This window comes from Saccoglossus kowalevskii, chromosome 20 (genome assembly GCF_978046115.1).
Source record: "Saccoglossus kowalevskii chromosome 20, keSacKowa6.1, whole genome shotgun sequence".
In the NCBI taxonomy this organism is placed as follows: Eukaryota; Metazoa; Hemichordata; class Enteropneusta; family Harrimaniidae; genus Saccoglossus; species Saccoglossus kowalevskii.
Window position 1 is genome coordinate 16676057 of NC_140660.1, and position 17178 is coordinate 16693234.

At 35.3% G+C, this 17178-nt stretch overlaps 2 long non-coding RNA genes across 2 annotated transcripts; both read right to left on the reverse strand.

Annotated features, from left to right (window-relative positions):
* Nucleotides 1-1313: 1313 nt before the first annotated feature.
* Nucleotides 1314-9716, reverse strand: LOC146730068 (uncharacterized). Its single transcript, XR_014927796.1, has 4 exons — nt 9598-9716; nt 8642-8859; nt 8369-8456; nt 1314-1355 (listed from the first exon to the last, which is right to left on the reverse strand). It is a non-coding gene; the product is annotated as an uncharacterized LOC146730068 (long non-coding RNA).
* A 583-nt stretch (nt 9717-10299) lies between these two features.
* On the reverse strand, nt 10300-12541 carry LOC144359897 (uncharacterized). Its single transcript, XR_014927914.1, has 3 exons — nt 12451-12541; nt 11286-11412; nt 10300-10438 (listed from the first exon to the last, which is right to left on the reverse strand). It is a non-coding gene; the product is annotated as an uncharacterized LOC144359897 (long non-coding RNA).
* Between the last annotated feature and the right edge of the window lie 4637 nt (nt 12542-17178).

The following is a 17178-nucleotide window of genomic DNA, read 5'->3' on the forward strand; positions in this document are numbered from 1 at the left end:
AGAACAGTAATTTCATACACAACAAGATTCAACTATTCAATATTATACAAGGCAGATTTGATACGACTGATTAAATCATTCTGAACATAATTATACTATTATTTATTCAGTATTTAATGGTGGTAACAAACACAATTGACAATATATCAAACTACATTTAGTAAAAAAAAAAGTAGCACAAGTTTGTCATCAACTCTCATTATGGCAATAACAATATTTTTCTAAATAAAATCTCAAAATACTAAGTATATTAACATAACTCATGACAAATTGTTGCACTGACTGTATTATCATTATGCTAGTATTATATGGGATACATACCCTACTGTGCAGACACAGAATGCACCAAATAACTAAATAACTCACCAGTTGTTGTTTTTATCAACAATTACATGTACCATTTCACTGTTTTAGTATCAGTACTCTGTGATGAAAGACACTGAGTTTTGACTGCACAAAATATTTTTCTTTGTAGCAACAGACTAGTCAATGTAACCCCCCCCCCCCCCCCCCCACACACACACACCTCAGGATATGTGGGAACAAGAAAAATGACGCCATGGGGCAAACAAAAAATGACTTACTGCCATGCTCATCCCCTCCCCCATTTCCCCCACCCTGTCTTTATTTTTTTCTTGGAACCATTTCTGAAACATCAGTGCATATGCATAAATCAAGAAACTGTTATTTTTGATAGTTTCTTTAACCAGAATTATCCAGAGACTCCAGAGCTGCTGGGAGTAACAATGCCTCAAATTAACTACCCTGCATGTAATGGGTTTCCTTTCTGTCTCTATCTTGAATCACCCAGGAGCACAAAATGAACCAGAACCACTACAACACACAAAGAATTGTGGGTAACCCTGAAAATGAGAAGAAGCCTTAAACTTGACCCCCCTAAAGGTCACACATCCTGGTACTTTCTGGGGTATTGTTGCCTACAACAGTGTTGCCTACAACAGTGGTGACACCATTTATCACAACTTGGGGAAAAGATGTACAAGTGATATTACCAGCCTACTCTGTTAAAAAAAAGTTTTCAATGTGAAATTTACAGAGGATTCAAGTTACCACAACTCCATTCATAAAGGTGTATGATGAAAGAAACTCATTTCACATAAACACAAAATTATTTACATTTTCTAATACAAGTATTTACAGTTATTAATTTGATTCAATCATTTTTGCACTCGCCAACAATGTCTGTTATAATTTTATTTTGAAAATCTTGTGATGTGTTGCTGAACAGTATCATCTTTTTCTGGATGGTTAAACTGGCTGTTCAGTGGTTCATGTCCTGTGCTGATGTGGCAGGGTAATCTGTCCTCTCATACATTGATCCATCTCCACATACACTGTTGAAATAGAAAACAATACTATGTTTAGCATTGGGTTTAATAGGTTTTTTTTTTCAAAATGTTTTCTGTGTAGATATTGTTTTCAAAATCCACTCCAAGACTTTTAAGAGTCAATCCCTTAGGCCGGAAAAAAAATGTTGGTAAATTTTTTTTTCAAAATCAATGTGTGTGAGCAAATTTTCATTCTGAAATTGACATGAAAACTGAATTTTTCTTTCATTTTTTTTGTTTAAAATTCTGGGAAAAATTAAAAATCAGAAAATTGTGACATACTATTAAACAGTTTTAAACGTGCAAGTCATTATTTTTTTTTATGAACAGGAATATCATTTTTCTGGGCCTTTTTCACATGCATTGGTCATTTTGTATTTGTGTTCATTTACAAATGCTTTATTAGTTTTCGTCAGACAAAGTCTGAAATGAGGGGTGCTTATGTTTTTGATTTCTGTCAGTCAGTCCATCTGTGCATGCAACCGTCTGTTGTCATTTCTCGGACATGCCTGAACTGATTTAGTTCAAAGTTGGCACAATGACAAGTCATAATGGGATACATATGCACCTCAGTTTGTTTTTCGTTGGTTGACCCTTGACAAACCAGCGTCTATTTTGTCCCAATAAACACCAAAAATCAACATTTGAACATGTCATCAACTGACATGCATGTCTGGACTGATTTCATTTATCAGATTTATCAGAGTTGTCAGATTAAATGTCACTAGTTATGGAGGTTAATGTCTGAATGGGTGATAGTATTACTTGTACCATGGTACACTGAATGAATTGGTGATGGTATTACTTGTACCATGGTACACTGAATGAATTGGTGATGGTATTACTTGTACCATGGTACACTGAATGAATAGGTGATAGTATTACTTGTACCATGGTACACTGAATGAATTGGTGATGGTATTACTTGTACCATGGTACACTGAATGAATTGGTGATGGTATTACTTGTACCATGGTACACTGAATGAATTGGTGATAGTATTACTTGTACCATGGTACACTGAATGAATTGGTGATGGTATTACTTGTACCATGGTACACTGAATGAATTGGTGATAGTATTACTTGTACCATGGTACACTGAATGAATTGGTGATGGTATTACTTGTACCATGGTACACTGAATGAATTGGTGATGGTATTACTTGTACCATGGTACACTGAATGAATTGGTGATGGTATTACTTGTACCATGGTACACTGAATGAATGGGTGATAGTATTACTTGTACCATGGTACACTGAATGTATTGGTGATGGTATTATTTGTACCATGGTACACTGAATGAATGAGTGATAGTATTACTTGTACCATGGTACACTGAATGAATTGGTGATGGTATTACTTGTACCATGGTACACTGAATGTATTGGTGATGGTATTACTTGTACCATGGTACACTGAATGAATGGGTGATAGTATTACTTGTACCATGATACACTGAATGAATTGGTGATAGTATTACTTGTACCATGGTACACTGAATGTATTGGTGATGGTATTACTTGTACCATGGTACACTGAATGAATTGGTGATGGTATTACTTGTACCATGGTACACTGAATGTATTGGTGATGGTATTACTTGTACCATGGTACACTGAATGAATGGGTGATAGTATTACTTGTACCATGGTACACTGAATGAATTGATGATAGTATTACTTGTACCATGGTACACTGAATGTATTGGTGATGGTATTACTTGTACCATGGTACACTGAATGAATTAGTGATAGTATTACTTGTACCATGGTACACTGAATGAATTGGTGATGGTATTACTTGTACCATGGTACACTGCATGAATTGGTGATGGTATTACTTGTACCATGGTACACTGAATGTAGTGGTGATGGTATTACTTGTACCATGGTACACTGAATGAATTGGTGATGGTATTACTTGTACCATGGTACACTGAATGAATGGGTGATAGTATTACTTGTACCATGGTACACTGAACAAATTGGTGATAGTATTACTTGTACCATGGTACACTGAATGTATTGGTGATGGTATTACTTGTACCATGGTACACTGAACGAATTGGTGATAGTATTACTTGTACCATGGTACACTGAATGAATTGGTGATGGTATTACTTGTACCATGGTACACTGAACGAATTGGTGATAGTATTACTTGTACCATGGTACACTGAATGAATTGGTGATGGTATTACTTGTACCATGGTACACTGAATGAATTGGTGATGGTATTACTTGTACCATGGTACACTGAATGTATTGGTGATGGTATTACTTGTACCATGGTACACTGAACGAATTGGTGATAGTATTACTTGTACCATGGTACACTGAATGAATTGGTGATGGTATTACTTGTACCATGGTACACTGAATGAATTGGTGATGGTATTACTTGTACCATGGTACACTGAATGAATTGGTGATGGTATAACTTGTACCATGGTACACTGAATGAATTGGTGATGGTATTACTTGTACCATGGTACACTGAATGAATTGGTGATAGTATTACTTGTACCATGGTACACTGAATGAATTGGTGATTGTATTACTTGTACCATGGTACACTGAATGAATTGGTGATGGTATTACTTGTACCATGGTACACTGAATGAATTGGTGATGGTATTACTTGTACCATGGTACACTGAATGTATTGGTGATAGTATTACTTGTACCATGGTACACTGAATGAATTGGTGATAGTATTACTTGTACCATGGTACACTGAATGAATTGGTGATAGTATTACTTGTACCATGGTACACTGAATGTATTGGTGATAGTATTACTTGTACCATGGTACACTGAATGAATTGGTGATGGTATTACTTGTACCATGGTACTCTAAATGAATTGGTGATGGTATTACTTGTACCATGGTACACTGAACGAATTGGTGATAGTATTACTTGTACCATGGTACACTGAATGAATTGGTGATAGTATTACTTGTACCATGGTACACTGAATGTATTGGTGATAGTATTACTTGTACTATGGTACACTGAATGAATTGGTGATGGTATTACTTGTACCATGGTACTCTAAATGAATTGGTGATGGTATTACTTGTACCATGGTACACTGAATGAATTGGTGATAGTATTACTTGTACCATGGTACACTGAATGAATTGGTGATAGTATTACTTGTACCATGGAACACTGAATGAATTGGTGATGGTATTACTTGTACAATGGTACACTGAATGAATTGGTGATAGTATTACTTGTACCATGGTACACTGAATGTATTGGTGATAGTATTACTTGTACTATGGTACACTGAATGAATTGGTGATGGTATTACTTGTACCATGGTACTCTAAATGAATTGGTGATGGTATTACTTGTACCATGGTACACTGAATGAATTGGTGATAGTATTACTTGTACCATGGTACACTGAATGAATTGGTGATAGTATTACTTGTACCATGGTACACTGAATGTATTGGTGATAGTATTACTTGTACTATGGTACACTGAATGTATTGGTGATGGTATTACTTGTACCATGGTACACTGAATGAATTGGTGATGGTATTACTTGTACCATGGTACACTGAATGTATTGGTGATGGTATTACTTGTACCATGGTACACTGAACGAATTGGTGATAGTATTACTTGTACCATGGTACACTGAACAAATTGGTGATAGTATTACTTGTACCATGGTACACTGAATGAATTGGTGATGGTATTACTTGTACCATGGTACACTGAACAAATTGGTGATAGTATTACTTGTACCATGGTACACTGAACGAATTGGTGATAGTATTACTTGTACCATGGTACACTGAATGAATTGGTGATGGTATTACTTGTACCATGGTACACTGAATGAATTGGTGATAGTATTACTTGTACCATGGTACACTGAATGTATTGGTGATAGTATTACTTGTACTATGGTACACTGAATGTATTGGTGATGGTATTACTTGTACCATGGTACACTGAATGAATTGGTGATGGTATTACTTGTACCATGGTACACTGAATGTATTGGTGATGGTATTACTTGTACCATGGTACACTGAACGAATTGGTGATAGTATTACTTGTACCATGGTACACTGAACGAATTGGTGATAGTATTACTTGTACCATGGTACACTGAATGAATTGGTGATGGTATTACTTGTACCATGGTACACTGAACGAATTGGTGATAGTATTACTTGTACCATGGTACACTGAACGAATTGGTGATAGTATTACTTGTACCATGGTACACTGAATGAATTGGTGATGGTATTACTTGTACCATGGTACACTGAACAAATTGGTGATAGTATTACTTGTACCATGGTACACTGAACGAATTGGTGATAGTATTACTTGTACCATGGTACACTGAACGAATTGGTGATAGTATTACTTGTACCATGGTACACTGAACGAATTGGTGATAGTATTACTTGTACCATGGTACACTGAATGAATTGGTGATGGTATTACTTGTACCATGGTACACTGAACGAATTGGTGATAGTATTACTTGTACCATGGTACACTGAACGAATTGGTGATAGTATTACTTGTACCATGGTACACTGAATGAATTGGTGATGGTATTACTTGTACCATGGTACACTGAATGAATTGGTGATGGTATTACTTGTACCATGGTACACTGAATGAATTGGTGATGGTATAACTTGTACCATGGTACACTGAATGAATTGGTGATGGTATTACTTGTACCATGGTACACTGAACGAATTGGTGATGGTATTACTTGTACCATGGTACACTGAATGTATTGGTGATGGTATTATTTGTACCATGGTACACTGAATGAATTGGTGATAGTATTACTTGTACCATGGTACACTGAATGTATTGGTGATGGTATTACTTGTACCATGGTACACTGAATGAATTGGTGATGGTATTACTTGTACCAAGGTACACTGAATGAATAGGTGATAGTATTACTTGTACCATGGTACACTGAATGAATGGGTGATGGTATTACTTGTACCATGGTACACTGAATGTATTGGTGATGGTATTACTTGTACCATGGTACACAGAATGAATTGGTGATGGTATTACTTGTACCAAGGTACACTGAATGAATAGGTGATAGTATTACTTGTACCATGGTACACTGAATGAATAGGTGATAGTATTACTTGTACCATGGTACACTGAATGAATTGGTGATGGTATTACTTGTACCATGGTACACTGAATGAATTGGTGATAGTATTACTTGTACCATGGTACACTGAATAAATTGGTGATGGTATTACTTGTACCATGGTTTACTGAATGAATTGGTGATGGTATTACTTGTACCATGGTACACTGAATGTATTGGTGATGGTATTACTTGTACCATGGTACACTGAATGAATTGGTGATGGTATTACTTGTACCATGGTACACTGAATGAATTGGTGATAGTATTACTTGTACCATGGTACACTGAATGTATTGGTGATGGTATTACTTGTACCATGGTACACTGAATGAATTAGTGATGGTATTACGTGTACCATGGGACACTGAATGAATTGGTGATGGTATTACGTGTACCATGATACACTGAATGAATTGGTGATAGTATTACTTGTACCATATGATACACTGAATGAATCGGTGATAGTATTACTTGTACCATGGTACACTGAATGTATTGGTGATAGTATTACTTGTACCATGGTACACTGAATGAATTGGTGATAGTATTACTTGTACCATGGTACACTGAATGAATTGGTGATAGTATTACTTGTACCATATGGTACACTGAATGAATTGGTGATAGTATTACTTGTACCATGGTACACTGAATGAATTGGTGGTGGTATTACGTGTACCATGGTACACTGAATCAATTGGTGATAGTATTACTTGTACCATGGTACACTGAATGTATTGGTGATAGTATTACTTGTACCATGGTACACTGAATGAATTGGTGATGGTATTACGTGTACCATGGTGCACTGAATGAATTGGTGATGGTATTACGTGTACCATGGTACACTGAATGAATTGGTGATGGTATTACGTGTACCATGGTACACTGAATGAATTGGTGATGATAGTATGTGTACCATGGTACTCTGAATGAATTGGTGATAGTATTACTTGTACCATGGTACACTGAATGAATTGGTGATGGTATTACTTGTACTATGGTACACTGAATGTATTGGTGATGGTATTACTTGTACCATGGTACACTGAATGTATTGGTGATGGTATTACTTGTACCATGGTACACTGAATGAATTGGTGATGGTATTACGTGTACCATGGTACACTGAATGAATTGGTGATGGTATTACTTGTACCATGGTACACTGAATGAATTGGTGATGGTATTACTTGTACCATGGTACACTGAATGTATTGGTGATGGTATTACTTGTACCATGGTACACTGAATGAATTGGTGATGGTATTACGTGTACCATGGTACACTGAATGAATTGGTGATGGTATTACGTGTACCATGGTACACTGAATGAATTGGTGATGGTATTACGTGTACCATGGTACACTGAATGTATTGGTGATGGTATTACTTGTACCATGGTACACTGAATGAATTGGTGATGGTATTACGTGTACCATGGTACACTGAATGTATTGGTGATGGTATTACTTGTACCATGGTACACTGAATGAATTGGTGATGGTATTACGTGTACCATGGTACACTGAATGTATTGGTGATGGTATTACTTGTACCATGGTACACTGAATGAATTGGTGATGGTATTACTTGTACCATGTTACACTGAAGTGTGATATGGGAAATTATTGCCCTGGTCTGAGGGCGCACTTCCCATAGCCTTATGGGGCAGGGCAATACAAGGTATGTGATGTTTTAAAACATGTTTGGTAACCAACATAAAATACTGAAAACAACAAAATGTTATTTAAAATACACACAAACAAATTAAATATAATGTATGTATTTTAATAAAAATACAAACATTTTTTTGGAAAACTTGTATTATTTAGAACCATACCTTTATTATTTGTTTTTGGTCATGCTTGTATGGATATTGATCTGGTACTTGTTACTGTCTGGCAGTCAATATATCTTGTGTGTACAACCTGGTGTAAAGAAATGAGAGCTTTTACAAATAATGAACAGCGCCCACACACTATTTCACAGAAATGTTGCATACAATTATAAATTGGTCTACACACAACAGACAAATAATAAGTGTTTTAATATTTTATAAAATAAAATTACATGATTGGGAAATAATATGAAATATACTACTACGGTAACTTACTTTTGAACACATTATGATTGGGATCATCTGCACAGCACATTCACTGTTGTGAGGTTTGGTGATAGTTAACACGTCTACTTCTTTGGAATGTACCAGTATTCTGTAGTCAGATCTGGTTGCTATGACAACTAAATGCTACAATATCTATTTGCCGCTTTCACTTTCACATCATATGCCAGTTTGGGTCACTAGGATATGCACACAGTGTACTTGATAGTCTACAACAAATAAATCAAAATACAATAATGATAGTGTCACTCATGAAACTCATGAATAAAGATTTTCTATCAATGTGAGTTGTACGTTGACTCCCAAAGTAACATTGGCGCCGTGTTCCCCAGTGTTCCTATCAAGGAGGCTTGGCTCTGAATATTATATATTTTTTAAATGAAAATCAAAAAAATGTATGTGCAAAAGTGATGGTGAATTAACATGTCAGTAATCAACCACATGAAATAAACACACATGTTGGCCAGCTCAAACTTTGACAAAACTGAGGTAAACGAGACACACCTACTGTAGTGGGACTACACCTAGAGAAAACACTGGTAAAAACACCAAGATTGGATACACACAAACACACATAGAATAAACCAAGAGGTACACAGCTGCTAAGTAGTAAAAACAAGATCACATGTTCGTTTCACCTTTGACCTAGGTGATAGACACCCCCAAAATCAAAAAAATTCCTTGGTTCATTCAAGCCATTTCTTGCATTTTTACACTTATTTATAAATTGTGAATTTCATTTTTCAAAATTACCGGTACAAATTCCATAATTATAGTAAGATGTTTTTCAAGATCACGATATCAATGTACAATTTTCACAGCAAATCGTTTTTGTGTCAGTGGTACGTCATATCAGCTCAGAGGGCACACTGTGCAGGAACAGAAAGAATCTGTTGCCTGGAATAAGGGTATGGCCATAGATAAAGCGACCACAGGTGTGAACTTACCTGGTTTAACAGATCAGTGGCTGGACCCAGTAGTGAAACAACAGGAAGTGTACATTTGCTGAGACTAAGAACAGAAGGGACACCTCAGATGAATATTTGCAGTCTCCAACCAAAGTACCACCAGGTTACAAGATGCTTGACATGGAGAAAACATCAAGTCTGTGAAACAAAGCAATAAAAGAACATAAATTATTCAACAACCATGTGCACAAGTGAATTGCAGTGGAATGACATTCAGAAATGATGAAATTTGCGTGACAGTGAACTTGGTGTGTCAAATATATGGTTAAAAAAGGTTGATGGTGGATCTGTGAAATTATCAGAAGCTAAATGTTAAGTGAGATGCATCATGGGAGGACCATCATGTTGTAGGAGTACATTAAAGTACAGTAGTCATGGTAACACATCATATTTGATATGGATCACAGATGATGTGCACACAGTACTGTATACAATTCATGTAAAATTAGAACAGAAAGTTTTACATCTCAGAAATAGGATTCATCATGGAGTACCATAATCATGTAAGGCTTCATTAAAGGGAGGTAGTCATAATAACAAGTCATGTTTGATATGTAAATGTAGAAAAAATAGTATTCATGAGAAATCCAAATCAATATACTAACCTGGGGAGACCAGTCAGTGATGAACACTATCACAGGGGTATGTCAATTTCAGTGTGGGTGAGTATGTATCTTTCTGATACTGACACTCTTGACAGCTTGCATGACTTGCATGGCACCATGTTGTTGAAAGGTTGAAAGTTCATTGCTACCATATAAGGATGTGATGAGTGACCGGATACATGAATTCATGTTTTTGATTGGATAACTGCTTTACCCTGTGTCAGTAAAACAAATAGACAAAGCATAACAATTATTCAAATAAACTTGCATTATAACAGGGTTTTTTTCCAGAAAAAAACTGCAAGAGAGAGTGCTGCAATTCAGCGGAGCCACCAAGTTAGAGAGATAGGGTTCTATCTACCAGGGTGTAGAGTTTTTGATAATTCTAAAATGGCTTTCTTGGGGCCAAAATTACTATCAGACAGGTCACAGTTGAAGACTGTGGCCACATGTGATCCCAGGTCAATCAGAATTTTATGGTTGCCAGAGGATCTGCTCCCCAGGGTAAGGGGAAGTTTTTTGAATGTCTATCTTGGGTGTAAAGTGAATATACCGGATGTCACAGCAATATAGATCTGAGTATTTTCTACAAAAGTCCATCAGAACAAAACTGTCATAGACTGCGTAAAAGTTGAATGTCTGATGTATGTGGTAGTTTGAACTTGATCAGTCTAGGCATGTCAGATACATGTATAAGTATCCAAAACTACATTCTGGATAACAAAATTGCCATCAGTCGACCATTTTGAACCTGATCCAAAAAATAAAATGAAGTGTATCAAGTCACATTATGTTCAACCAATGTACCAAGTTTGAACATAGCTTGATGATGTAGGATTGAGACCTAGTTGGTGAACATGTGTGTGTGTGTGTGGGGGGGGGGGGTTAATAATCAGGTATATGTCTTGTAAAATTCGGTAACATATTGAGCAGAGATTTATACTTGAACAAGTACAGTAAATGTTAAGTTATACTTGGACTGTACTGTGGGTAATATCAACTACATATTATTGAAATATGAATGTAGGAAAAAATATGAATTATTCAAATCAATATACTAACCTGTGGAGACCAGTCACCGTTGAACAGTATCAAAGGGGTATGTCAATTTTGGTGTGGGTGGGTATTATCTTTTCGGTCCGAATAGCAAATAATTAAGATGCTATATTCTTGTAGTACAGCCTGTCATCTGTAAAATATAAACAGTAGACAATAAAGGCAACTGTTGGCTTACATGCACTTCTAATGGAGCTTCTAATACAATACAATACATGTACATTGTATGACAGTACTTAGTGAAATCTAATAAAATACACAACTATTTTTATTTATTGATTTCAGTATGAAAATACTATTTTGCTGCATTGCTGTAATCTTTTTGTTTTTCATTGTTGTTTCATTTATTATTGTTGTGTAGTTTTAAGTGACCTTACTGATGTACTCTTCAAATTCACATAACTGTGTAAATAAAAAAACAAAAATTTACCTCAATATTTTTAAGAGATGGTACAGTGGTTAGCGTGTTTGGTGATACATGTACTTTATTTTCGATTGGAACTAATGTTCGCTGAAGGAATGATTCAGTGAAAATAAAATCCAGTAAATATACTTTTTCCCTATATTTTACATTCAACTCGTCAAAAATCAGTGTAAATAAATTCTACATGTTGCACCAAAAAAAGTCTTTTCAGCTAAAATTATTCCAGATAAAATAAAGCATTTTACAGTAAAAAATATTTTTAATAAACACATTCATGATTTCAAAACGCAAGTTTTAATTCATTGCTCTAATTTTCATCATAGATGGTATATCTCAAAATTAAAATACAAATAATTTTTTTTTATTTCCCTGATATAACACTAAAATCAAAGAAAACTTAAAAAGAACTCTTGTCTGAGACGTATTAAAAATTCAGGATTAGCCTTGCAACTAATATTTGTCTGCTATTTGAGATGAACAACATGAAAATCCAAAACTAACTAGATCGTCACATTGTCTTGGAGTATTTATGCACCAAGATTCATTGAAATAAGATGATAAGTTGGCTGACATTTCTCTATTTCAACTGTGGTGGCACACTTTCGTTTAAGATATTTCAAGGTTATATGTGGAGACAATAAGCCCTGTATTCTCATCCTTTAAGGGAAGTCAGTGTTAAAATTTCATGTTGTCACATAGAACAAATATTAAAGTGAAAAACAACTGAAAAGACAAAGGTATACTTACTCCACAGGAAGTACTTCATCTCTACCAGTACCATAGAAATCCCATAAAAATACAGCTTTACCAACACTAATCAATGCCAAGCTATCAGGTGTAAAGCAGAGTTTCTTCAAATTCTCAGAATGGCTTATGAACACCTGTTATATAAAAATTACAAACATTTTATTATGTTGACATTATTGATCGAGAGTAAACTCATAGTAGCTGCTTACAGTAAGTAGACAAAGCAGGTATTATAACATTGAATACATGGCAAGGTAAATACTATGTTAAAGCAGAGTAAATCAGAGTACTTTGCATGTGATTCAAACAAACTGAAGCTGTGCAGACAAGCATCGAGATGAATGTGAATTTCCCATATACAAGTCATTGGTATCTTCTACTACCTTAAATATTGTAGTTGAGTTGAAGCAGAATTTAATATGTCAACAAAACCTGCCAACTAATAATCTGCCTTTTGATTGGTCTAACTGTTAGGGTTGAGTAGCCAATCAGAAACAATCTTGTAAGTAGCTTTGTATTGACTCAAATATTGTGATTAGCTCTCCAGATGTGGCAAAAATGATGCTTGAATCAGAACATTAATTTATAGTCAATGTTCAGTATAACTTTTACTTGAAAATTGAGATCCAGTCTCATATAATAGTCCCATACTTTGACTACTTTATCACCAGTGGTACCGTACTCGACCGTGTTAGCGCCCAGGGGCCTCAACTCAGAAAATCACGATTTTGTAAGGGTGGGCGCTTACCCGAGCACCCCCTCGAAAAAGAGTGCAAATGAAAATGTTGATTCATCAAGTGACAGATTACGTCTTTGAGAGAAAATCAAATTGCTAAATTAGTTGCGTCGTCATTGATTTTCACAATGAAGAAACAGAAATGATCACAAAAAATACGCACATTTTATTACAATATCAATTACGTACCACCATAATTTACGGAATTAAGAACATTTGAGTCTGTTGGAACACAGTCGAAGTCAAAATTGTCATATTATTTCCACTGACGAAGTTGTTGGATCGTATGCAAACTCTCGATGAAAATCACTTTCCGCCATGATGCAATTGCAGATTTGACCTACAGCAGCGTCCTTTGACCTAATGGGTCAAGTTAGTTATTAACTAATCAGAATGCTGTGTTGTACTGACGCAATTCTTCGGAAATTCCCGAAGACTTTCCGGTAACACAATGCGGAAGTGAATAATCGATGTCGAAGTACGATCTGTTGGGATTGATTTCAGTGGATAAACGACATGGTTTTTCCGAAAAACTAGTAACTAGCCATTTTTGAGAGGTAAACTGAATATGGTATGAAATATTTATTGCATTTTACTTGTATTAACAGGTCATTGTCGAAGCGTAGTTTACGCACAGTTACCGTGTTCTACGCATTCACATGTTCACAGCGATCGATATCCACGCTGTATCATATAAAAACGAATATCAAGATTCGTTACGCAAGACGAAGTTTTAAACTAGTTGCATTTTGAAGGGGTGGGCGCTTTGCCGAATGTGACCCCAAATATAAAAATTGCGCAAAAGTGGGGGGTGGGCGCTTGCCCGGGCATGGGCGCTAACGCGGTCGAGTACGGTAAATAAATGCCTACCATCAGGAGACACATCCAGAGATGTACAGCCAGTATGGTGTATGTTAGATATCTAAATAAACAAGTCATTGTAAATGACACAGTCCCCGTTAAATTTTTAAAAGTTCTCGTTGTGCTCGTCATATTAAAGCGAAGAAGTTGTCCCGAGCGTGTCCTTGAAACTTGAGTTCCAAGTGGCGTATACAACAGATTGTTTATTTACATCAAAACACGTGTTCCTTGTAGTAGTAATATGGCCAAAAATAAAAACAGCTGTTATTCGGCCATCTTTGATCTGATTATGAAACACACTGATATGTATGATGTAAGTGCCAAATATGAATGAAAATGGTACATAAATTGTGGAAATATAGCAGTAAGACCAAAAAGTCAGATGGCTGTCAATCAGCCATCCTTGACCAGATTTTGTACCAAATTGTCATGGACATGCATCCTAACATGTATAAAGTACATGTATGTGCCAAATTTGAATGAAAACTGACAGAGCACGTCCAAGATACCGCATAAAAAAAACAAAAAAAAACAAAAAAAAACAAGATGCCTGCCAGTCAACCATCTTTGATCCAATTGCGAAATAAATCGTCATGGACATGTATCCTAACATGTATAATCTATGTACCAAGTTTGAATGACAACTGACAAAGCATGTCCAAAATACAACATTTTCAAAAAACAAGATGGCTGCCAGTCGGCCATTTTGAATCAAATCACCTAAACCATTGCATGTGCATATGTCCCACATAAGGTACTAGGCACATTCAAAGAATGAACGGAATCGGTCCAAGGGATTCTGAGATACGACACCGGACGGACGCACGGAGACCGAATTATAAGTCCCCGTTTTCGGACTTCGTCCAAATGGGGACTAATAAAAATATGAATATTATGTATGATTCATACAAGTGTATTTGTGAATATCTCAGATAAAAATTATTTTGATTATAATTCAAGAAGTCCTCTCCGAATACAGGAAATATAGTACATGTACACTGTTTTTATTTTGTGAGTCACTAAAAAATTTTGAAATTTTGTAGCAGTGAAAGTTTCTGTGTTTCAGTGACTTTTGACAAGATTTTTTGTCATCATGAACACTATAGTAATCAAATTATGACAAATTTCTAGTCGTGAAAATTAAGCGGTTTACAGTGCACTTTGATTTCAGATCAAGATGTCAGAAAAATTTCTAGCAGTGAAAATTAAGCAGTTTACAGTACACTTTGATTTGAGATAAAGATGTCAGAATAGGTTCTAGTCATGAAAATTAAGCGGTTTACTGTACACTTTGATTTGAGATAAAGATGTCAGAATAGATTCTAGTCATGAAAATTAAGCGGTTTACTGTACACTTTGATCTGAGATAAAGATGTCTGAAAAATTTCTAGTCATGAAAATTAAGCGGTTTACTGTACACTTTGATTTGAGACCAAGATGTCAGAAAAATTTCTAGCAGTGAAAATTAAGCGGTTTACTGTACACTTTGATCTGAGATAAAGATGTCAGAAAAATTTCTAGTCATGAAAATTAAGCGGTTTACTGTACACTTTGATTTGAGATCAAGATGTCACAAAAATTTCTAGCAGTGAAAATTAAGCGGTTTACTGTACACTTTGATTTGAGACCAAGATGTCAGAAAAATTTCTAGTCCTGAAAATTAAGCGGTTTACTGTACACTTTGACTTGAGATAAAGATGTCAGAAAAATTTCTAGCAGTGAAAATTAAGCGGTTTACTGTACACTTTGATTTGAGACCAAGATGTCAGAAAAATTTCTAGCAGTGAAAATTAAGCAGTTTACTGTACACTTTGATTTGAGACCAAGATGTCAGAAAAATTTCTAGTCATGAAAATTAAGCGGTTTACTGTACACTTTGATTTGAGATCAAGATGTCACAAAAATTTCTAGCAGTGAAAATTAAGCGGTTTACTGTACACTTTGATTTGAGATAAAGATGTCAGAAAAATTACTAGTCATGAAAATTAAGCGGTTTACTGTACACTTTGATTTGAGATCAAGATGTCAGAAAAATTTGCAGCAGTGAAAATTAAGTGGTTTACTGTACACTTTGATTTGAGATCAAGATGTCAGAAAAATTTGCAGCAGTGAAAATTAAGTGGTTTACTGTACACTTTGATTTGAGACCAAGATGTCAGAAAAATTTCTAGCAGTGAAAATTAAGCGGTTTACTGTACACTTTGATTTGAGACCAAGATGTCAGAAAAATTTCTAGCAGTGAAAATTAAGCGGTTTACTGTACACTTTGATCTGAGATAAAGATGTCAGAAAAATTTCTAGTCATGAAAATTAAACGGTTTACTGTACACTTTGATTTGAGATCAAGATGTCACAAAAATTTCTAGCAGTGAAAATTAAGCGGTTTACTGTACACTTTGATTTGAGACCAAGATGTCAGAAAAATTTCTAGCAGTGAAAATTAAGCAGTTTACTGTACACTTTGATTTGAGACCAAGATGTCAGAAAAATTTCTAGTCATGAAAATTAAGCGGTTTACTGTACACTTTGATTTGAGATCAAGATGTCACAAAAATTTCTAGCAGTGAAAATTAAGCGATTTACTGTACACTTTGATTTGAGATAAAGATGTCAGAAAAATTTCTAGTCGTGAAAATTAAGCGGTTTACTGTACACTTTGATTTGAGATAAAGATGTCAGAAAAATTTCTAGCAGTGAAAATTAAGCGGTTTACTGTACACTTTGATTTGAGATAAAGATGTCAGAAAAATTTCTAGCAGTGAAAATTAAGCGGTTTACTGTACACTTTGATTTGAGACCAAGATGTCAGAAAAATTTTTAGCAGTGAAAATTAAGCGGTTTACTGTACACTTTGATCTGAGATAAAGATGTCAGAAAAATTTCTAGTCATGAAAATTAAGCGGTTTACTGTACACTTTGATTTGAGATCAAGATGTCAGAAAAATTTCTAGCAGTGAAAATTAAGCAGTTTACTGTACACTTTGATTTGAGACCAAGATGTCAGAAGAATTTCTAGTCATGAAAATTAAGCGGTTTACTGTACACTTTGATTTGAGATCAAGATGTCACAAAAATTTCTAGCAGTGAAAATTAAGCAGTTTACTGTACACTTTGATTTGAGACCAAGATGT